Genomic DNA, 24,895 nt, shown 5'->3' on the forward strand with positions numbered 1-24,895 from the left:
TGGTCGTGGTGGTAGTAGTTGTCCCCACTTACTCTTGGTTTCACTTTCTGATGTATTAGTTACCCACAGCCAACTGCAGTCCAAAAATATTAAATGGAAAATTCCAGAAATCAACAATTCTTAAGTTTTAAATTGCACGCCGTTCTGAGTAGCCTGGTGAAATTTCACATTGTTCAGCTCTGTCCCCACCAGGGATGTGAATCCTCCCTTTGTCCCGCGTCCTGACGCTGTCGACGCTTCCCACACGTTAGTCATCAACATCGTCTGCTCCTGACATCCAGACATCGACGTCGTCATGACTGGGTGCCAGAAGCAGATGGTCCTTCCTCTGAGTGTCGTTAGGAGGTCAACTGTCCACAACTGTCAACTGTGCCTACGTCATTCATCTCCCTTCATCTCATCACATAGACATTTTATTATCTCACATCACCACAAGAAGGGTGAGTAAAGTACAATAAGATATTTTGAGAGAGAGACCACATTCACATAAATTTTATTATAGTATATGCTTGCAATTGTTCCATTTTATTATTTTTGTTGTTAATCTACTGTGACTAATTTGTAAACTTTGTTATAGGTATGTATACATAGAAAAAGACAGTATATATAGTGTTCAGATCTATATGAGGTTTTAGGCATGCATTGAAGGGTATTCCCTGCAGACAATGAGGGACTATTGCATATTTATATATATGTATGGGGGTGTGTGTGTGCATATATGTGTTAAACCTTTTCAAATTGTATATTTAATTATGTACAGTTTATTTTATGTCAATTTTATGTCAGGAATAAAAGGAAGGACCAGATATCTAAAAGTGGATTCTGGAAGTGGTTGCACAACTCTATATATTTACATCACTGAGTTGTATACTTAGAGTAGGTAAACATGGTCTGTAAAATATGCTCCCAAAGAGTCATTAAAAAAAACAAAATAGACTAGAAGGAAACGCATCCATGTGTTAAAAGTTGTTAGCTCAGGTTAGTGAAATTACAATGGGGGTTTTTTGGTGTTTTCCTTATAACTTTTCATATTTTCAGGTTTTTCTAATTGAATCCGTATTAAAATAAGCAAAAAATTAAACATATCTTTGGGAATTAGTAGTACCTTTATAGTATTCAGCTACCAACGCTCCAGCCATCAAATGTACTATCTTTGTATATACTTAGGACAAATCAGTATTTTTTAACTTGAAGGAGGCCTTTACAGGTTAATGGATTTGTTTTATTTGTTCTTATGTCTATATCATTTTTTGCAGGGGCACCTCACACATCCTGAACATCAATAATCTCTGAGGAATGTATGTACAGGACAGTATTTGTAAAGCAACCCTCCCATTTTCTGTAAGATTGAACTGTCTAGTACTTCAAGATGACTTCTTATAGGCCAAACTATTATAACAAGTCAAGGGTTAACAAACTACCAGCAGATCTGGTAAATACAGTTTTATTAGAAAACAGCTACATGGATTCATTTATGTATTGTGTATGGCTACTTACACCAAAACGGCAGAGTTGAGCGACTGCAACAGACATGGTACAGCCCACAAAGCTGAAGATATTTACTATCTGACCCTTTATATAAAAAGTTTGCTGACCATTATAATAAACCATGGCAGTCTTTTATTAAGCATTTACTGTGTTCCAAGTATCAGCAAAATGTTTGCATACATTGTTTATTTTAATTTTCACCCGTAAGGTAGTTATAATTATTTAAGCTATGACTCTAAACCACAGAGGTATGGGTAAATTTTTGTTTAGATGCATATCTGAAAAAGCCATTTCTCTATAAAGTTTATAGTTTTAACATGTTAACTATGTAGAATAAAATTACGCATGGAAATCAAAAGACTATTTGCATAAAAAGAAAATTTATTTGTAAAATCAATTTTTCCAAAGCAGGCAGTATCTCAAAGGTTCAACTTATAAAGGCGTAAACCCAAAGCAGTATTTTAATTGAACTATAATTCATGCTGAAGTGAAATAGAATCATAACTGTTACTTAATGACTACCTTTCAGAAACTACACTAGGTGCTTCACATTACTTGTGCCATCAACACTATCATTCCTATGGAAAAAAAACGTACTGTCATTTTCAATTTACAGATGAGAAAGCCAAGTCCCTGAGAAGTTAAGGAGATAAGTAATTAGTAAATGGTAGAGCCCAAATTAGAACTTGACTCTATCTGAACCCAAAGCCTGTCTTCTTTTCATTTAAGGGCACATTTCTCCAAAACACAAAAAAGTATTAAAATTTTAATTATAAGAAGCTTAATTGAACTAAAAAGCTTCTGCACAGCAAAAGAAGTAGTCAACACAGTGAACAGTCAACATGCAGAATAGGAGAAAATATTTGCAAAATCATATATACAACAGGGGAATGATATCCAGAATTTATAAGGAACTCAACTCAACAACAACAAAAACAATGCTATTTAAAAGTGGGCAAAGGACATGAACAGATAATTTTCAACAGAAGGCATACAAATGACCTACAGGCATGTGAAAAAAAATGCTCAACATCATTAATAATCAGAGAAATGCAATTTAAAACCAAAATGAGACATCATCTTATACCAGCCAGAATGGCTATTATTAAAAAGACAAAAAATAACAGATGTTGGCAAGGATACAGAAAAAAGAGAACTCTTATACACTGTTGATGGGAATGTCAATTAGTATAACCACTATGGGAAACAGTATGGAGATTTCTCAAAGAACTAAAAATAAAACTAACATTTGATCTAGCAATCCCACTGCTGGGGTATCTACCCAACTGAAAGGAAATCAATATATCAAAGGGATATTTGCCTTCACACGTTCGTCATTGCACTATTCACAATAGCAAAGATAAGGAATCAACCAAAGTGCCCATCAATGGAGAACTGGATAAAGAAAATGTGGTACATATACACAATGGAATACGATTCCGCCATAAAAAGTAGCATTATATCTTCTGCAGCAACATGAATGGAACTGGAGTCCATTATCCTAAGTGGAACAAGCCAGACACAGAAAGACAAATAGCACATGTTCTCACTTATAAATGGGAGCTAAATAATGTGTACATATGGATGTAGATTGTGGAATAATAGACAATGGAGATTCGGAAGGGTAAGGATGGGTGGTGGATGATGAGCAATTACTTAATGGGTACAATGCATGTTATTTGAGTGATGGATACCCTAAAAGCCCTAATTTCATCACTATGCCATTTATACATGGTATTACCCAATTACCCAAAACACCGTAAAATTATGCCTGTACCCCATAAATTTATTCAAATAAAAAAGAAGCATACAGGACTCTGCTACTGGAAAAAAAAAATCACATAAGAGCTGAAAATCTCAAAATATTTTTGGAGCTGTTACTAGCAGGAGGCTTAAAAGCATTCTAAATGAAAAAGAAGCTCATTATTAGATTTCCTTTTCCGGTTTCATCACTAATTGGTTTCCATAAGGATGGCAGGGAAATGTACCTTATCTGGAAAATACATGCCAAATATGTTGCATGCCATTTACTTCAGTAATTACGGTGAAGCCTCAGAAGAGCATACCAGCTGTTAAGAGCAGCTTAAATATATCTCCTGGGAAGGCTAAGTCAGTGCCAGGAAGCACCTTCCAGGTAAACAGGCATCTGTGTGACACATTATGCTTTCCAGGCACTTGAAGAAATTTGATTTCCATTGGAAAGATCCAAGTTCAGGGCAACACTGAGGCACAACTGGAACGATGTCTTGTGTAAAGTCCCCACGGTCATTGGCATCACCATGGCCATCCATTGGATTTTATAGACATTTGAGTGATATAAATCCTTTAGGACACCTTTAACGCTACCCTGTTTTTTGCATCAATCCACAGGAATTAGTCTAGGTACACTTTAAGTAAGGCTGCCTGCACTAGGGTTCCTCGTAAAGTTTTTTTCTTGAATTCAGAGGCATATTAGTAGTCAAAGTCAACAGTCATTGACTGCTACTATAAGATAATATTGGGCATGTGTTGTCTGTAAGATACTGTGCTAAGGCCTTTATATGCATTTTCTTATTTAATCTTCACTTCAACCTTATGTAATAGATACTATGATTATCCTAACTTTTTTTTTTTTTTTTTGGAGACAGAGTTTCTCTTTTGTTGCCCAGGAGTGCAATGGCACAATCTCGGCTCACCACAACCTCCACCTCCCAGGTTCAAGCGATTCTCCTGCCTCAGCCTCCCAAGTAGCTGGGATTACAGGCATGTGCCACCACACCCAGGTAATTTTGTATTTTTAGTAGAGACAGGGTTTCTCCATGCTGGTCAGGCTGGTCTTGAACTCCCGACCTCAGGCAATCTGCCTGCCTCAGCCTCCCACAGTGCTGGGATTACAGGCATGAGCCACTGCACCCGGCCTATTATCACAACTTAAAGCATTTTCCTTTGTCACCACTTCATCAATGAAATAATATAATAAATTCATCTGAATTAAGAATAGATAACATCAAACACCGGGGCCTGTCAGGGGGTGGGGTGCGAGGGAAGGGAGAGCATTAGGACAAATACCTAATGCATGAGGGACTTAAAATCTAGATGATGGGTTGATGGGTGCAGCCAACCACCATGGCACATGTATACCTACGTAACAAACCTGCACATTCTGCACATGTATCCCAGAACTTAAAGTATAATAAATAAATAAATAAACATCAAAAATTATATAAAAAGTTTTTAAAAAATAGATAATCCAGCCTAGCACAGTGGCTCACATCTATAATCCCAAGACCTTGGGAGGTCAAGGTGGGAAGATTGCTGTAATCCCCGCTACACAGGAGGCTGGGGAAAGAAGATTGCTTGGTCTTGCAAGAGTTCAAGACCAGCCTGGGCAATAAGGCAAGACCCCATCTCTTCAGAATTAAAAAATTAGCCAGGTGTGGTGGCATGCACCTATGGTCCCAACTACTCGGGAGGCCGAGGTGGGAGGATATCTTGGGCCCAGGAGGTCAAGGCTGCAGTGAGCCATGTTCTTGCCACTGCGCTCCAGCCTGGGAGACAGAGCAAGACCCTGTCTCAAAAAAAAAAAAAAAAAAAAAAAGGTAATCCTTGTATTTTTGTTATCTAACAATAAGAAAGATAACTTGTAAATACAGTTTTACTTACTAAGTTAACATACCTAAGCTTTTTGTATCTTTTCTATCACACAACACTTCAATTTATAGTAGTAGAAAAAAATTCTCATTTGGAAAGGTGGAGTAGTCTACAGTCTACTCTTACGAAAAAGACAAAAGTGCCAAATGACCCATCTAATACCAGGCATTTTGTTTTAAAAAGTTTTTAAGTAATATTCAGTTCACTCGGGGCAATTATGACTCAACTCATATTCAAGAGGTTTGTAAGAGTACTGGCTTCAGCATCAGATGTCTGTGTAGGTCTCTATCAGGGACTGGCTCTGTGATCCTAGACAAGTTACTTAATCCCACTGGATGTGCTTCCTCATCTATAAATAGTAGATCATAATTTATCTGCTTCCAAGAGTTACTGAGGGCAGTAAAAGAGACAATGTACATAAAGCCCTTCACACTAAATGCTCATCAATGTCAGCTATAACAATGATCATTATTGTTACTTCTATTATTATATATGACTTTATAGTTAAAATTATAATTCTGAGACAATACCAGACTTTAAAGTGTCTTCAGATCAATGGGTACCAAAAAAATATAGAAAGAATGAATAAGACCTACTATTTGATAGCACAATGGGATGACTATAGTCAATAATAATTGTATATTTTAAAATAACTTTTAAAATGTAACTAGATTATTTGTAACTCAAAGGATAAATGCTTGAGGGGATACCCCATTCTCCATTGTGTGCTTATTTCACATTGCATGCCTGTAGCAAAACATCTCATGTACTCCATAAATATATTCACTTACTCTGTACCCACAAAAAATTTTTTAAATAATATTTTTAAAATAAAAATTTTAATTTTTAATTTTAATTAAATTTTAATTTTAAATTTTAAAAATTGAAAAAGGTATCTTCACAAAAGGAGGATGATGATGATGTCAATTTTATGGTTAACTGTATTTTTTTTTTGTTACCAAAGTCTTAGAAAATGGAATTTGCATATCTGGTTGTCAGATAATTGGAATTGCCCCAAACACCCTATTCCCTAATCATTAATCAATCAGTAGTTATTTGGTAAGTTATACTTTTAAAATATCTTATGTTAAATATTATGAGTGAAAAACAGGGCCATGCCCCTTCCTAAACAGAGTGTGAGACTTATATGGAGAATGGAATGATAATTGCAGTGGAGATACATCATTATACATTTGTGCAAGCCCATAAGATGTACACCAAGAATGAATCCTAATGTAAATTATGAATCTTGGACAACAAGGATGTGGCAATGTAAGTTCATCACTTATAATGAATGTACCTCTCTGGTGGGACTCTTCATAATGGAGGAGGCTATGCATGTGTGAGGCAGGGAATACATGGGAAATCTTTGTACCTTTCTCTCAATGTCGCTGTGAACCTAAAACTCTAAAAAAAAAATCTTTTTTTAACCTAAAAAGCTACACCTAGATTAAAGTCTGTTTTTTAGAAAGGCAAGACCAAAGTTTGGGAGAAAATATTTGCAAAGACTCATACCCAGAATACTTAAAGAGTTCTTACAATTCAATAATTAAAAGATCAAAACACTAATAGAGAAAGGGCAAAAATTTTGGACAGCTGTATTACCAAAGAAGGTATCAAGATGGAAAATATCCTATGCAAAAATATTTAACACCATTGATCACTGTGTAAGTGCTAATAAAAGCAATGAGATACCACTATCACTAGAATGGCTAAAATTAGAAAGACTGATCATATCAAGTAGTAGCAAGGATGTGGAGCAACTAGAACTCTCATACATCACTGATGGGAATGCAAAAAAGTACAGCCATGATGGAAAACAGTTTGGTAGTTTCTTAGAAAGTTAAACATACAGGCCAGGTACGGTGGCTCACGCCTGTAATCCCAGCACTTTGGGAGGCTGAGGCGGGTGGATCACCTGAGATCAGCAGTTCGAGACCAGCCTGACCAACATGGTGAAACCCCATCTCTACTAAAAATACAAAAATTAGACAGGCATGGTGGTGTGTGCCTATAATCCCCACTACCCAGGAGGCTGTGGCAGGAGAATCGCTGGAACCTGGGAGGCAGAGGCTACAGTGAGCCAAGATTGTGCCACTGCACTCCAGCCTGGGCGACAGAGCAAGACTCAGTCTCAAAAAAGAGAAAGAAAGGAAAAAAGAAAAGAAAGAAAGGAAAGGAAGGGAAGGGAAGGGAAGGGAAGGGAAGGGAAGGGAAGGGAAGGGAAGTGGAGGGAAGGGAAGGGGAGGGAAGGGAAAAAGAAAAGAAAAGAAAGAAGGAAGGAAGGAGAGAAAGAGAGAGAGAAAGGAAAGAAAGAAAGAGAGAAAGAGAGAAAGAAAGAAGGAAAGAAAGAAAGAAAGAAAGAAAGAAAGAAAGAAAGAAAGAAAGAAAGAAAGAAAGAAAGAAAGAGAAAGAAAGAAAGAAAGAAAGAAAGAAAAGAAAAGAAAAGAAAAGAAAAGAAAAGAAAAGAAAAGAAGGAAGGAAAGAAAGAAAGAAAGAAAGAAAGGCATTTACCATATGACCCAGCAATTCCATTCTTAGATTACCCAAGATAAATTAAAATACATGTTCACACAACTAGTGCTAGAGAGCATCTCAAATGGTTTTGGGGGCAAGAAGGGGGTGGAGATTGCATAATGGCACAAGCAGACATTTTGGGTGATGGAAACATTATCATGATAGTAGTGGTAAATATAGGACTATAGATATTTGTCAAAGCAACCAAATTCTATACTTGAATTTAGTAAATCTTATTGTACGTTAAAATTATACCTCAATCAAATTGGTGTAAAAAATATAATTATTGACATAAGTTATTCTATGATAAATGCCTAACAGTGGTTCCAATAACTACAGACTTCAGGAGACAGAAAAGGAAGAAGAGAATGAATACTTATAACGTGCTTCCTGCGTGCTTTTTAAACATAATAGTAAATCCTGCCAACAAGTTATCTGAAAGATAAGTTTAGTTACTTTGCACTTTGAAGAAGGTGTCTGATCTTTGAAATAGTAAGGAATGCACCCAAGTCACAAAACTAGTAAGCAGTAGATTCAAGCCCAAGTCTGTCTGACTTTGAAATCCAAATACTACTCTACACCACATTGTTTCCCATGTAATTTAAATACAGCCACAAATGAAATCACACTTTAACCCAACAAATATCAAAAGCAAACCATCCAAAAGAAATCAAACCACCATTGCTGTTCTCCTAGCAGAAGGATATTATGTGCAACAGTCAAATAATACATAAGAAATCTCGACACCAAGTCCTAATCTTTTAAATAGAGAATCCTGAATAGTCACAGAAGCTATTAAAATTTTCAGAGCAAAGTTATTATAGAGATGTTTGCATAAATACACTATGTGAAATTTTAAATTTACTTACACATTTTATCAAATTCTCAAGGACATTTCTGGAGTAACCTCATCATTTATAAAGCATTAATTCTGAGGCCTGCCTACAGATGATATGGTTATTATGTAATATTTAATAGTTCAAAATGGGAAGTTAATATACTTCTAAAAATACCAAAGAAACTAGTATATAAAAATGTCAACTGTGATCACCAAAAATTGCTTCTAGTTGTATCTAATTATCTCATACTCTCTTTAAGAGCTCTGCATTTCATATCAGGGATGGCCTGAATAAGTAACATTATTTCATACGTGGCAACTGTTTAGCTTATTGTCAATGATACAGATTTATCATGAGCTTATAAACCTCATGATCCATCCAATCCCTCAATTTTTAACTACTTCCAGGAAGTTTCACCAATAGGCAAATATGCTGAGGCACAAAAAAACAAATACTAGGAGCATTTTAAAAATAATTATAAGCATCCCTAGCAGGCTTCAGTGCTTAAGCTACAACAATTAATGTGATGTACCAAATTTTCACAAGTGCAATGCATCTTTGCAGCTCATCTAATGGAGTTTGGGTAATACTATTCATTAGTAAGAACCCTTAGAAACAATCGTTTATTTTGTTCTCCCCAGGAAAGTGATCTTTTCATGATTTGGCAAATGTGGGTGCACACACACACAACAACAACAACAACTTAATAGTTGTTTTTGTAGTAATCTACAAAATGGACAGGTAAAGTACATATTTGGTCATCTAGAATCCCTCAAAAAATTATCTTGCGTAGAACTGTGTAGATAATTGAGGAAAATGATGTCTATGTCAAATATTTGGAGAAAGCTCTAAATTAATGAATACTTTGATTACTTAAACAGCCTGAAAGAAATTAAGTAAAAGCCTTGACAATTCAGTCTAAGAAAATAGGGAATAGTTAAGGATCTATTCCAAAATTTTGGAAGAAAGAGTGAAGATGCATTTAAATGTTAGTAGATTGAATTTGCAAAGCTGTCTGCATGGCAGAAGGCAAGGGAACCCCTTTGTAACCTAGAGCTGAGCAGCTGCCCCCTGCTGACTTGTCCTCATCCCTTCCCCACGAATGCAGCCAGAGTCCCACATCATCACCCACAGGATGAAATCAGAAGGAGCCTTACATCTTTTCAACTCGTGGCATCTAACACTGACACATCAACCTCTTCTTACAAAGAGTAACATTATTCTTTCCAACTTCTGATACATTTCTGACCAATCAAGATTCAGACCTGTACATGCCCTAAATTGACATATCATTTTCCTTTTCCCCCATTGGAAATGCTTCAAATATATAACTTTCTCTTTATGCCACATGATCGTTGCAATTTAGTAGTATCCGGCCACTGACCCAAAAGAAGCAGTTAGTTTTGCAGACAGCCCTAGTTATCAGCATCCGCATGTGCTTATGCACCATGGCAGTTAATCAAGGTTGCCCGGATTGGATGATAACATGACTTCAGGTCCACAATCCCTCAGCCTAAACCCTTAAAGCTGGATGTGTCTTGAAATTAAGATTTTTTCACATTTTACAAAAGTAAAATGGTGCCTGAGGCTGTATGTTACATAACATCTCAATGAAGTCTGGAATGGCATTCCAAAATCAAGCACACTAATATTTCTGCAACAAACGAACGAGTATTCACACTAAGTATGATTTTGAAAATAGCCACAAATCAGGTCAGATTAGGCTTTGCCATCACGTGAGTTGTGAACTAACTATTGGATCTCAAAGCTTTTAGCTGAATATAGAAGTAATAGCAGAGGAATAGTAGCAGTGGAAAATCATTATGAGAACTGGTATACGCAAACAGATGCCAGGCACTAGCTATACATGATCTCCTTAATCTCCCCAACAACCTTGAGGTCAAAACTACTTTCAAGAGACTGTTTTACACAAACTGACTTAAAAACACTCTTTTTACAAGGTACATGATATATAAATGTTTTAAACCCCTCCCCCAAATCATGAATCAAACCGAATATTGTTATTAGCCCGTTCTTTTATTGGCTTTCTCATTTTGAATGACATTTCTGTTCTTGATTATAGGATTTTAATCTCATTAGAGTCCTACATAACAAATCCAGAGGTAGATTTAAAAGAAAAAAATCACACAATTTCAAATTATTTCAGGAAGGCAACCCTGAGATTATTCACTAGTTCAGCAACTCAAACCAAAATTACACACTAACAATTACCCCATTAAAGAGCTTTGCTTCCTTTAGTGAAGTATGCTTATCCCATAAGTATGAAATTTATGTTTACTCTACCATTATAGGGGAAAAATTGATTTAAAAAAAAAAATAAAAGACTGTACAAGAGCTCAAGGTGTTAGTACGGAACTGTATGGTAATCTGCTGAGTCTAGGACTTGTATACTGAGACCTATGAAAATCTCATTACTTATCTTAGCCCACCATCCCCATATGCAGCTCAAGTGGCCCTCAGTCTTTCTAGCTGTGTATTCTACATTTAACTTATTAATTTGGATTCAGACTCATCCAAATCATGCCAACTCAGCTTGCAAACTCCTCGCCCAGATTACATCTTGTGGAGGTTTTATAAACTTATTACTCTAAGAATTACTAACATCATAGTATATGAGGCTACAGTGATATGATAATCACCCCTCATATCTCCAGTAAACAATTCACTCTAACAACCTCGGTATAAACTGATTATACATATAATTATCATTTTTAATGTTCATCTTGTTCAAACAATGAATTAGATACTATAACAATATAATGCATTAGCATTTTATTCTTTAAGATGCTTCCCTACTGTGTACCTTAATTAAGGAACAAGGAAAGCATCCCAACTAAATTTATAGTCTTAGTATAATCTAAAATTATCTTCTCACAAATATGAAAGTCTTTGCTATTGCAAATGTCTTAGGTTGAGTTCCTTCAGAAGCCAAACCTAAAAGATTTGAATGCAAGTAATTTGGCATGATTCTGGAATCCATGTCTACTGTGCTTAAGGATACCACACCCTGTGCTGATTCATCTAAATACTATCTGTCTCTGAAATATCCCCAAACATATGTATTTATTACCACACACACAGTCATCTGTTTCAGTATTGTGTGTGTGTTCATTCCCCAAGAAACAGAATGCATTCTCAAGCAGTAAAACTGGCCCAGGACACAACACTGTGCCTCTTGGCTAATGGGCCTTAGCTACTGTAGAGCACCATCACCTTCAGCCAATCTACCAAAGCTAATATGTCTCCATATTGTTGGTTTCTCTTTTGTCCATGTATTTTGTGTTTTGTAAACAATTTTGACCCATACTGTCTCAAAAATCAGTATGCAAGTAAGAGTGCTGGATGTGTGACAAAAGTTAAAACCTAGGAGAATCAACCCGAACATTGAAAGGCAAGAGGTTTTCTCTCTCTTGAGGCATCATCAAGTAAGTGGTCAAAGACACTAAGAGTCTTCTATGTGGAATCATAAAAAGAGCTCAAATACACAGAAAGAGAATGAAACAGTGGTTACCACCTGCTGGGTGGGGGAGTGGTCAGGGAATGGGAAATGTAGGTCAAAGAATTCAAAATAGCAGATGCATGTGATGAACAAGTTTAGACATCTATCGTACAGCATGAGAACTAAAGTTAATAAAATTATATTGTATATCCGGGTTTTTTGTTAAATAAGTGGATTTTAGCTGCTGTCTTATCACAAAGAATTAACTTTCTGAGATGATAGATATGTTCATCTCCTTCACTACCGTAACCTTTCTACTATCTATTGATATATGTATCCCACAAGATGTTGCAAACCTCAAATATATACAATAAAGTTTATTTTAAAATAATAAAAATATTGATAGTGCAACAGGGTGACTATAGTCAATAATAACTTAATTGTACATTTTAAAATAACTAAAAGAGTGTAATTGGGCCAGGTGTGGTGGCTCACGCCTGTAATCTCAGCACTTTGGGAGGCCGAGGAGGGCAGATCACAAGGTCAGGAGTTTGCGACCAGCCTGGACAATATGGTGAAACCCCGTCTCTACCAAAAATACAAAAATTAGCTGCACATGGTGGCAGATGCCTGTAATCCCAGCTACTCAGGAGGCTGAGGCAGAAGAATCACTTGAACCCAGGAGGCAGGGTTGCAGTGAGCCGAGATCATGCCACTGCACTCCAGCCTGGGTGACAGAGCAAGACTCAATCTCAAAAAAAAAAAAAAAAAAGAAAGAAAGAAAAATGTAACTGGAGTGTTTGTAACTCAAAGGATAAATGAGGAGATGAATACCCCATTCTCCATGATGTGCTTATTTCACACTGCATGCCTGTACCAAAGCATCTCACGTACCTCACAAATATATATACCTACTATGTATCCACAAAAATTAAACATTAAAAAATGTAATAATAATAATAAATACTAAAAAAGTGGGAGAAACATATTTGTAACATTTATCTCACCTAAAGACCTAATATTCTTAACAAATTTTAACTATTAAAATTGAGGAAAGAGAGCCAGGTGTGGTGGCACACACGTGTAGTCCCAGCTACTTGGGAGGCTGAGCTGGGAGACTCACTTGAGCCCAGGAGTGTGAGCCTTCAGTGAGCTGTGCCTGTGCCTGTGAATAGCCACGGCATTACAGCCTAGGCAATCTAATGAGACCCTATCTCTAAAATAAAAATAAATAGAGGAAAGAAACTATGATACATGCACACATCAAAATAATATGCAGCTTTAAACTACAATAAACAAGAGCAGTATAAACTAAAAGCAAAAAGAATAAAGGGCAGTGAAGGTGAAGATCAGCAGTCACATGGGATTGGTGAAGGGAGCCTGCTGACATTCTGAGGGCATCATAAACAGACTGCAGCCCAGGAAGACTGAGCAACAGCTGGGTGAGTAGAACCGGAAAGAACAAAGGCCAGAGGCACATCATGACTTCAGGGGATTTGAAGAGAACAGAGAGCTGTTGCCAGGACTGCCATTGTACAAACGGCATATTCCCTTCCAATGTTAATTACAAAGAAAGAAGGAAGGGAGGAAGGAAGGGAGGGAGGAATGGAGGGAGGAGGAGAGAAAGGAAGGGAGGGAGGAGGGAAAAGAATAAAGGCCTGGAATTTCCCCATTCTGCTGGCTGTCAGAGGGTGCAGAACTGAGGCTTCCTCTGTTCCCGCACCCTAAAGGTCCTTTGATCACATCCCCTTGCTCCCTCATTCTTGGCTAGCTGAGCTCCCATCACCACCCACCACCTGAGTGTTCTAGGGTATATTTCAAAGGCGCAGAAACTGGGGGCAAGAACACGCACAGAGCCATCTCAGCATGATCACTCTGCAGGGACAGAGAAACGTGAAACCTCTGCAAAACCAGAATGGCAGCAATCACGAGCAAATGAGTAGACACTGTAAATCCAAGACATGGATGTACTGAGTCAGGAGATAAGAGATTTGAGGGAGGGATACTATATTGTTAAATTACAGTCATTAAAAATTGTGCTTTGTTTGTTTAGAAGAAAAATATTAAATTCATGACAAATATTTAATACATTTAAATTTATCTGAGATGTAATGTTTCCCTCCTTCCAAGTCTGCAGTGCTGCTCTGCAGTTTTCATTTGACACAGCAAGTTCACACCTTGTGGCAGAGACTATGTTAGGTACTGAGATCATGGACACGACTGAGAAATAGTAACTTCCCTCAAAGAGCCCAGAGTCCAGTGGGACAGCATCCAGGTCATTAACAACAGAAGCATTTGCTCTGAAACTAGGATTTTACTAATTGGAGTTTTATTTCATTTTTAAAATCCTATACCCAAGAATTTAAAGACCTTCTCTAATAAGTGAATTACAGAAAGCTTGCTTTGGGAGATATTCAAGCAAATATTGATCTGACCATTAAAAGAAGCTCAGACTATCAGGATAAACAACATTATAAATAGTAAAGTCAAAACAAAGTCAACAAGGAAAAGATCCAAGTCAAAATTCTGTCTTTGCTTTTAAATAAAATGAAGTATTTTTATTCTAGCATCTATTTTTATCAAATATTAGATATATTAATTCATCTGTCAATATTCTAGCTATTACCCATCTTCTTCTGTAAAGCACTGGGGTGTTAGAAAATGTAAACACCCTTAGAAATAGTATAATTTAGTTGAAGAGAAGAAACAGACAACAGAAATGTTAAAAGATATAGATTAACAACATTTCAGCATAAGAAAATCTCAAGTCAGTGTGTGATTAACGGCCAAACAGAGCAGGGCTATTGCAATTTACAAAGAAAAAAAAATGAACATTTCAGACGAGTGTATATTAAAGGAAGATCTTGAAGGACAAGTAAAATTTGGACATAAAGGAAGCAGGAGGGCAAAAGTGCTACTGTACAGAAGTATGGTAGGAAAAGACCATAAATAAGGTAAGTGGTGAATTATTTGAGATAGCAGAGATTGAGTAATGTGGACAGCTTTCAATGTCGAGCCAGAAAATTGGATTTTATCCTCGGCAATGGGGAATGTAAGGAGCCTCTGCTAGTGTTTGAGCAAATGAATGATATAAGGTGGTATTTTAAGAGCATTTAATTCTTTACTATGCAAGAATTAAAAGGAAGTCGATGGATAAGAAAAACCCAATAGTCCAGACATGAAGTGGTAAGGATCAGAAGTAGGTTGGGACAGTGGACAGTAGTGTGAGAGGTTTAGGAGAAAAGATTCATAAGACTTGATAAGTTATTAGAGACCAGGAGATTCACTGGTCTCAACAACAGGTGGCCAAGGGGAAAAAAAAAAATCATTAATGAAATTAAAAAGTCAAGATGGAAGACATTTTGAAGAGGGTGAAAGCTAATGGAAGTAGGTCATAAAACTGAGTTAAAAGCACTAATCATAGGACTTAATGTAGTAAGTGGTATACACTCTTTGGGAAAAAATCATAGTAAATATACTGTTTTTTGGGGTTTTGGGGGGATTTTTGTTTTGTTTTGTTTTGTTGCTGTTGTTGTTGTTGTTGAGATGGAATCTCGCTCTCTGCCCAGGCTGGATGGAGTGCAGTGGCATGATCTTGGCTCACTGCAGCCTCTGCCTCCTGGGTTCAAGCGATTTTCCTGCCTCAGCCTCCCAAGTATCTGGGACTACAGGCATGCACCACCACACCCAGCCACTTTTTGTGTGTTTTTAGTAGAAACGGGGTTTCACCATACTGGCCAGGCTGGTCTCAAACTCCTGACCTCAAGTGATCCACCTGCCTCGGCCTCCCAAAGTTCTGGGATTACAGGCGTGAGCCATTGTGCCCAGCCAATATACTGTTTTTAAATAATATTTTTTTCCTAACTATAAAGTAACTTAAGTTCAGTGCACACAAATTTGGTATCAAAAAAAAAAAATCCAAAGAAATAAAAGTCATTCAGAATCCTACTACCCAGAGATGGCTACTTTCACAGATGTCTATCCTTTGAGTCCTTTTTTTCCCATGTCAATAAAAATAATAGAGCCGACATGGGGGCTCACGCCTATAATCTCAACACTTTGGAAGGCTGAGGCAGATGGATCAGCCTTGGCCTATCCTCTTGAGGTCAGGAGTTTGAGACCAGCCTGGCCAGCATTGCAAAACCTCTCTCTACTAAAAATACAAAAATTAGCTGGGTATGGTGGCATGCGCCTGTAATCCCAGCTACTCGGGAGACTGAAGCATGAGAATCACTTGAACCCAGGAGGCAGAGGTTGCAGTGAGCTGAGATCGCCCCACTGCACTCCAGCCTGGGTGACAGAGTGAGACTCTGTCTCTAAATAAATAAATAAATAAAATTTTTAAAAATGAGAGGGAAGGGGAGTAGAGGAGAGAGAAGAATGGCTAAGATTTATTGACTGCCTATTACATTCCAAACATTAGTCTAAGGTCTTGACACATATTAACAGTTATTCTTTGCAACAGTTCTATGAGCTAGATAATATTACTATCCCTTTAAGCAGATGGAGAAACCAGGGCCCAGAGAGATCAAGTCTGCTGAGGCTGCCTCACTTGTTGTGAGATGGGCAAGCAGCAGACATGGCACCCTCTGGGAGTCATGGTTTCCCTGGCAGTCCTGGTGCTATTGCTTTGGAGGACATGGAAAGAAACAGAACAGGTGGCAGAGAGATGTATGCATTATCGTGGATGAGAACTGAAGACAGTTGCTGGAAGGAGATTGGATGATAGAATTTTGTGCCCTGTGGTACCCCGCTTGTCAAAAGCTTCCACCAGAATGGGAAAGTTTTGCTGAATGGGGAGAAGTTCTTCAGGTTAATGTAGCAAAAGTAGATGTCACAGGGCAGCCAGGACTGAGTAGACAGTTCATCATAACTGCTCTCCTACTATGTATCATTGTAAAGATGGTGAATTTAGACACCATCAGGGTCCAAGGACTAAGAAGGACTTCAGAAACTTTATAAGTGATGAAGAGTGGAAGAGTATTGAACCAATTCCATCATGGTTTGGTTCAGGTTCTTTTCTGATGAGCAGTATGTCAGCACTCTCAGCACTCTATGTGGATCAGGATTTGCCACGCTATTTTACTGAAGACTTTAGATTACTGGTTTGGAAATTGTATACAGTTTTTGCTTTAGCAATTCTGCTTTCAGGGCCATTTTTAGGACTCTTTCTGATATTTGTGGCATATTGCCTTTGTCCTTCAAAAATGCATAGACTGCAGCCATACTTGTTATATTAGTTCATTCTTGCACTGCTCTAAAGAAATATCTGAGACTGGGTAATTTATAAAGAGAAGAGGCTTTAAGCGGCTCACGGTTCTGCAGGCTGTACAGGAAGCATGACAGCTTCTGCTCAACTTTGGGGGAGGCCTCAGGAAGCTTACCATTGTGGCAAAAGGCAAGGGGGAAGTTGGTTCTTCACATAGCCCGAGCAGGAGGAAGAGAGAGAGGGAAGAGGTGCTACACACTTTTAAACAACCAAATCTCACAATAACTGACTCACTCTCTATCATGAGAACAGCACTAAGGAGATGATGCTAAACCATTCATGAGGGACAACCCCTGTGATCCGATTACTTCCCACCAGGCCCCACCTCCAACATTGGGGATTACAATTCGGCATGAGATTTGGGTGAGGACACAGATCCAAGCCATATCACTCAACCTCTGGCCCTTCCCAAATCTCACATCCTTCTCACATTGCAAAATATAATTATCCCTTTCCAACAGTCCCCTCAAAGTCTTAACTTATTCCAGCATTAACTCAAAAGTCCAAAATCCAAAGTCTCATCTCAGACAAGGCAAGTCCCTTTGGCCTATGAGCCTGTAAAATCAAAAACAAGTCAGTAACTTCCAAGACACAATAGGGTACAGGAATTGGGTAAATACTCCCATTCCAAAAGAGATACATTCAGTAAAAGGGGCTTCAGACCCTTTATAAGTCCAACAAGTCCAAAATCCAACAGGGCAGTCGTTAAATCATAAGCTTCAAAAGAATCTCCTTTGACTCCATGTCCCACATCCAAGGCACTCTGATGCAACGGGTGGGCTCCAAAGGCCTTGGGCAGCTCTGCCCTGTAACTTTAAAGTGTTCAGTCCCCAAAGCTGCTCTCTTGGACTGGCATTGAGTGCCTGTGGCTTTTCCAGGCTGAGGGTGCAAGATGACAGTGGATCCACCATTCTGGGGTCTGGAGGATGGTGGCCCTCTTCTCACAGCTCCAGTAGGCAGTGCCCCAATGGGGACTTCATGTAGGGACTCCAATCCCACATTTCTCCTCTGCACTGCCCTAGTAAACAGTCTCCATGAGGGCTCCAACCCTGCAGCATGCTTCCATCTGGACGTTCAGGCTTTACCATACATCCTCTGAAATCTAGGTAGAGGCTCCCAAGCCTCAGCTCTTGTGCTCTGTGCACCAACAGGGTTAACACTGCATGGAAGCCTCCAAGGCTTACAGCTTACAGCCTCTGAAGCATCGGCCCAAACTGTACCTGGGATCTTTTGAGCCATGGCTGAAGTTGGAGCAGCTGGGATGTGAACAGTAGTGTCCCAAGATTGTGCAGGGCAGGGGGCCCTGGGTCTGGCCCATGAAATCACTCTTCCCTTCTAGGCCTCTGGGCCTATGATGGGAGGAGTTGTCATGAAGGCCTCTGAAGTGCCTTCAAGGCCTTCTTCCCATTGTCTTATCTATTAATATTTGTCTTACTTTTAACTATGCAAATTTATCCATCCTGACTGAATACCTTCCCAGAAAATGAGGGGTTTTTTTTTCTACCACATGGCCAGGCTGCAAGTTTACCAAACTTTTATGTTCTGCTTCCTTTTAAAATATAAATTCCAGGGCTGGGTGCAGTGGCTCACACCCGTAATCACAGCATTTTGGTAGGCTGAGGCAGGAGGATCACTGGAAACCAGGAGTTTGAGACCAGCCTGAGCAACACAGTAAGACCCTGCCTCTACTAAAAATACAAGAAAATTAGCCAGGCATGGTGGTGTATGACTATAAACCCATCTACTCAGGAGGCTGTGGTGGGAGAATCACCTGAGCCTGGGAGGCAGAGGTCTACAGTGAGCCATGATCATGTCACTGCACTCCAACCTGGGGAACAAAGCAATATTCTGTCTGAAACATTTTATATATATATATATATATATATATATACACACACACACACACACACACACACACACACACACACGCACACAAGTTTCAGGTCATTTTTTTTGCACACACATATAAGCATAAAATGTTAGAAGCAGCCAGGCCATATCTTGAACACTTTGCTGATTAGAAATGACTTCCACTAGATACCCTAAATCATCTCTCTCAAGTTCAAAGTTCCACAGATTCCTAGAGCAGAGGCACAATGTAGGCAGACTCTTTGCTAACGCATAGCAAAAGTGACCTTTACTCTAGTTTCTAATAAGTTCCTTATCTCCATCTGAGACCTCATCAGCCTGGACTTTATTGTACATACCACTATTGGCATTTTGGTCACAACCATTTAACAAGTCTCTAGGAAGTTCCAAACTTTCCATTATCTTCCTGTCTTCTTCTGAGCCTTCCACACTCTTTCAACCTCTACCTATTACCCAGCTCTAAAGTCACTTCTACATTTTCAGGTATCTGTATGGGAATGCCCCACTCCTCAGTACCAATTTTCTGTATTAGTCCTTTCTTGTACCGCTCTAGAGAAATACCTGCAACTGGATAATTTATAAAGAAAAGAGGTTTAATTGGTTCATGGTTCTACAGGCTGTACAGGAAGCATAATGGCTTCTGCTTGGCTTCTGAGAAGGCCTCAGGAAAGTTACAATACAGGCAAAGGCAAAGGGGAAGCTGGAACTTCACATGGCCGACGCGAGAGGAAGAGAGAGAGGGAAGAGGTGCTACACACTTTTAAATAACCAGATCTCATGATAACTCACCCACTCACTATCACAAGAACACCACAGAGTGGATGGTGTTAAATCATCCATGAGTGGCCACCCCCATGATTTAATCACCTCCCACCAAGCTCCACCTCCAACACTAGGGATTACAATTTGACATGAGAGTTGGGCGGGGACACAGATCCAAGCCATAGCACCAGTCCAAAAAATTATTACCAGAATCTTCTCAATCTTTTAACAACGTGGAGGAGGAATAAAAGGTAGATGAAGAAGTTTCCAAAGAGGAAGCTGAAAGTAAAGAAGGAATAAAGAAAGGTTTTCCATAGAATACCATAAACTGGCCATGGATAAATACTAATTTTTATAGTTATCTTAATATTATGATTTTGACAAAAATAGAAGATTAATCATTTCTTTTGGTTTGAAGTGAAATGTTACTTGCTTGTATACATATTGCAGGGCTCAGACTATACTGTCATTAGATTGAGAGTCTACATTCAGAACATAAAAGCACTAAGTATAAAAGTTTGAGGCCGGGCGCGGTGGCTCAAGCCTGTAATCCCAGCACTTTGGGAGGCCGAGACGGGCGGATCACGAGGTCAGGAGATCGAGACCATCCTGGCTAACACGGTGAAACCCCGTCTCTACTAAAAATACAAAAACTTAGCCGGGCGAGGTGGCGGGCGCCTGTAGTCCCAGCTACTCGGGAGGCTGAGGCAGGAGAATGGCGTAAACCCGGGAGGTGGAGCTTGCAGTGAGCTGAGATCCGGCCACTGCACTCCAGCCTGGGTGACAGAGCGAGACTCCGTCTCAAAAAAAAAAAAAAAAAAAAAAAAAAAAAGTTTGAAATATGATTTAAGCACAGTGTGGCGGTTTAAATAGTTTAACTTTTGAAAAAACACTGCCAAGCAGTGTGTTTGTTTAATAATAACCTGTTTCAAGTCTGAGTTTTGAAAATTTATATTTTACAAGTATTATATTATTGGAGGTATTTAAGAAGTTTACTTTAGAGAAAAAGATTCTCATCTAGTACAGTTTTTCTTCATTTCACTGTATGAAAAGAAGATACTTCCCACAAATAAAAAGAAATATCCCACAAATGGGAACTTTGCCCATTGTCTCAAGAAGTGTGTATTTCAATAACAACTCTGTGGTCTTTTTAGAGATATAATCAAATTCTTTTTCATACTTTTAGATTATGCAACTAACAAAAACTACATCACATTAATTATAGTTTTCTACACACAATAATGCAGGATACGCTATTGATTTAAGACGTTTTTAACTGTCCGTAATACTCTCTTGATTCCTATAAAGGTTGTATTAATCCATTCTCCCACTGTTATAAGAACTTACCTGAGACTGAGTAATTTATAAAGGAAAAGGGTTTAATTAACTCACAGTTCAGCATGGCAGGGGAGGTCTCAAGAAACTTACAATCATGACAGAAGGGGAAGCAAAAATGTCCTTCTTCACACGGCAACAGCAAAGAGAGGTACTGAGCAAAAGGGGGGAAAGCCCCTTATAAAACCATCAACTTTCATGAGAACTCACTATCACAAGAACAGCATGAGGATAACCAATGGTTCAATTACCTCCCACCAGGTCCTTCCCACAACGTGTGGGGATTATGGGAACTACAATTTAAGATGAGATTTGGGTGGGGACACAGCCAAACCATATCAAAGGTTGATTTCCTTTTTTGTATTTTTCTTATTTGCCATGGACTCCATTTTTTATTTTTCAAATTAGATAATAATTTCCTGAAAATATTTTTCATGTTTTGGTAAATGGTATTTTTTGTTGTTTCAAACTAAAGTTTACTGAAAGATCCATCAAATTGAGCTATCTGTTGATAATTTGAATTTTGGTCACCTATTTAACGTTTTATATTATTCTGCTGAACTTCTATTTGAACTTTTTTCTTCTTTTTTGGATGTAAAGGTGAACATTCCTGATTTATCTGATTTGGAAAAGCCTTGGTATTTTACATTCTGAAAACACAAATGCTTGACTTTTTGTTTTTGTTTTTGTTTTTGTTTTTGTTTTGAGACAAGGTCTTGCTCTGTCACTCAGGCTGGAATGCAGTAGCACAATCACAGATCACTACAGCCTTGACCTCCCAGGAGAAGGAAGAGGAGAGGCCTGCCCAAACTAGCATACTGCCTCTTGCATGATATGCTTTATAGCTTATACCAGTTTGAACAGATAACAATGGGACACAGTCATTCATTCATTCTTTAGCCAAGTCTCTAAACTTTGCTAGTCTATATGAACAGCAGAATTCCCAGGGAAAATCTCACCAAAGGGCTACCAACTGGCATCTTTTCTTTAATATATTTATTTACTAGATGGCTGCTCTCCCTTTGATTCATTGGGATTTCTCAACTTACTGAATCCAGTAGTCAGCATAGGCTACATTACGCTGCAGTAAGAAGCAGGCTTAAATATCTTAGGGTTTATAATCATGAAGGTTTATTCCTTGGTCACAATTCATAATCCATTCAAGGGTCATCTGGGATATCTGCTCCATGACTTCTGATTCCAGAACCCAGGCTGATGACACCAGAATGTTGCCACCCCTGTGACAGAGGAAAAGGGTGTTCCCGTGGCAGTTAAGTGTTCTGGCCTGGGTATATCCCTTGCAGAACTACATGGGACTGTTTGTCTAGAATTTGTTACATGGCCCCATCCAATCCCAAGGGGGCCAGAAAGTACATTCCTACCCTGGGCCCAGAATGAGGAGAACCCACACTTGTGAATAGATAATAATGGAACGTATACACCTTCATTCTTTCTTTAAACAATGCCCAAACTTTGTTGCTCTATAGGAACAGCAGAATTCCTTAGGAAAATCTCACCAAAGAGCTCCCAACTGGCATCTTCTCTGTAACACAATTATTTACCATGACTTTACCTTACCTATACACAGCTCACATCCTAAGTCCTCAGAACCCTCAGGTCCCTGTCACACCTTGACCAAGATTCTATTGCTAACATCCCTTCAAGGCAAAAGTTGTCAAATATAGATATCTTAAATTAGTAGAGCTGAAAAGACCTTAAGGAATATTTGAATCCCTCCTATAGATAAAGAAAAATCAATCCAAAGTAACTCGTATAGCTAGTAAAAAACTAAAATCCAAGAGTCTTTTTTTTCCTAATTATTTCCTCAACAATTCCTTGGAAAGCAAACAAGAAAAAGATAGATTTCACGTGTTGTGAGATTTACTGTTTGTATTCAAATCAACTATGAATTTCATAAAAATGGAAATCAATGCTAAAATATTTTATAGCAAAGTACATTACCATAGATCTTAGTCTTTCTCCATTGCTTCTTTTTTTTTTAACCAACATTTTATGATTTAGAGTTTTACATCCTCTGACAGATTTTATTTTAATTACTTGTCTGGGAAGTATATTCATTTGAAAGCAAAAATAACCTAGATGGTGGTATTTGATGAATGTATTTATGTGAATCTCCCAGTGCTTTTCCTTTGGCTTAACTGACACAAGGCTCCCAAGTCAAAAAAAATCAGTAGTCACTCACCCAGAGTGACTCCAGGATCCTCAGAGAGCAAACAGTGCAATCTCCCATTTTGGCTGAGGAAACTACCCAGTTTAGGCAACAGACGCCAGGTCCCACATTCACAAAATACAAGAGCAAAGTCTCAAACCTCATCTTCCACCCCCAAACTCAGTGTTCCTTCCACCGCCTCATGTCACCTCAAGCTTTATTATTTGGAACAGGCTATTTCATTTCTCTGCTCCTCAGTTTTCCCAGTTAGAAAATGAGAGAATAGGAGTTGCTAGATCAAGATTTCCCAAATGCGTTTCAAAGAACATCAGTCTGCGAGGTGATTGAGGGAGTAAAAGTTTCATGGTCATGTAAATTTGAGAAAAAAATACCTTATCCTTCTCCTGGAGATTAATAATGGGGATCAGCACAATAAAAACCTTAGGAAAATTCTTCAATAAAGAAAAACATTTAATGTCAGCCAGGTGCAGTGGCTCACACCTATAATCCCAGCACTTTGGGAGGCCGAGGTGGGAGGATTGCTTGAGTCCAGGAGTTCAAGACCAGCCTGGGCAACATAGTGAGACCTCATCTCTACAAAAATAATGAACAGAATTAGCCAGGCTGGTGGCGTATGCCTGCAGTCCCAGTTACTCAGGAGGAGGAGGTGGGAGGATCACTTGAACCCTGGAGGTCAAGGCTGCAGTGAGCTGGGATTGCACCTACAGCTTGCTCTATAGCCTGAGCAACAGAGCAAGACCCTGTTTCAAAAAAAAAAAAAAAAAACTAAAAAAAAAGTTTTACTGTTGTTGAAACAAACATTTCCTGAACGTATCTGGTCACAGGAATATGTTTGTGTGTGACTCTTACCAACATTCTGCCGCCCGCTCTGACCACTCTCCCTGCCTCAACTCCCAGTAAGACCAGCCTCTTCCTGCTGAGGCTCCAACACACCAAACACTTTCCTACCTCAGGCCTTTACCCTGCCACTCCTCTCCCTGGAGGCCTCATCTCCTCGAAGAGATCCTCCCTGGCCACCACTCTCCTACAAAGAGACCTACTTTGTTTGCTTTTTCTTCATAGCCCTTATCCCAGACAAACATTGCATGATGTATGTTTGCCTCTTGCACCAGCATAGAGACTCCCTGAGGCAAGAACTTCATCTTGTGCATCAGCATAACCTCCAGCACCCACAGCTCTGTCTGAGAAAAATATTTGTTGAATGAATTAATTAATGAACCAATCAATGAAGCCTGTGAGCTTCATGTTCTATAGAACATACAGTATTATTGGCTGGGCACAGTGGCTCACACCTGTAATCCCAGACCAACCTGGGAAACACGATGAAACTCTGTCTCTACTGAAAATACAAAAAATTGGCCAGGTGCAGTAGCTCACACCTGTAATCCTAGCACTTTGGAAGGCCAAGGTGGGTTGATGATCTAAGGTCAAGAGTTCGAGATCAGCCTGGCCAACATGGTGAAACCCCATGTCTACTAAAAATACAAAAAATTATCTGAGCATGGTGGCATACACTTGTAACCGCAACTACTTGG

At 38.7% G+C, this 24,895-nt stretch overlaps 1 protein-coding gene and 1 pseudogene across 2 annotated transcripts in view; one reads left to right on the top strand and one right to left on the bottom strand.

Annotated features, from left to right (window-relative positions):
* Nucleotides 1–24,895, bottom strand: part of SLCO5A1 (solute carrier organic anion transporter family member 5A1) — a 155,955-nt gene that overhangs the window by 103,650 nt on the left and 27,410 nt on the right. The window lies entirely within an intron of this gene.
* Nucleotides 16,514–20,151, top strand: LOC112629778 (annotated as a pseudogene).

This window comes from Theropithecus gelada, chromosome 8 (assembly GCF_003255815.1).
Source record: "Theropithecus gelada isolate Dixy chromosome 8, Tgel_1.0, whole genome shotgun sequence".
Classification (NCBI taxonomy): domain Eukaryota; kingdom Metazoa; phylum Chordata; class Mammalia; order Primates; family Cercopithecidae; genus Theropithecus; species Theropithecus gelada.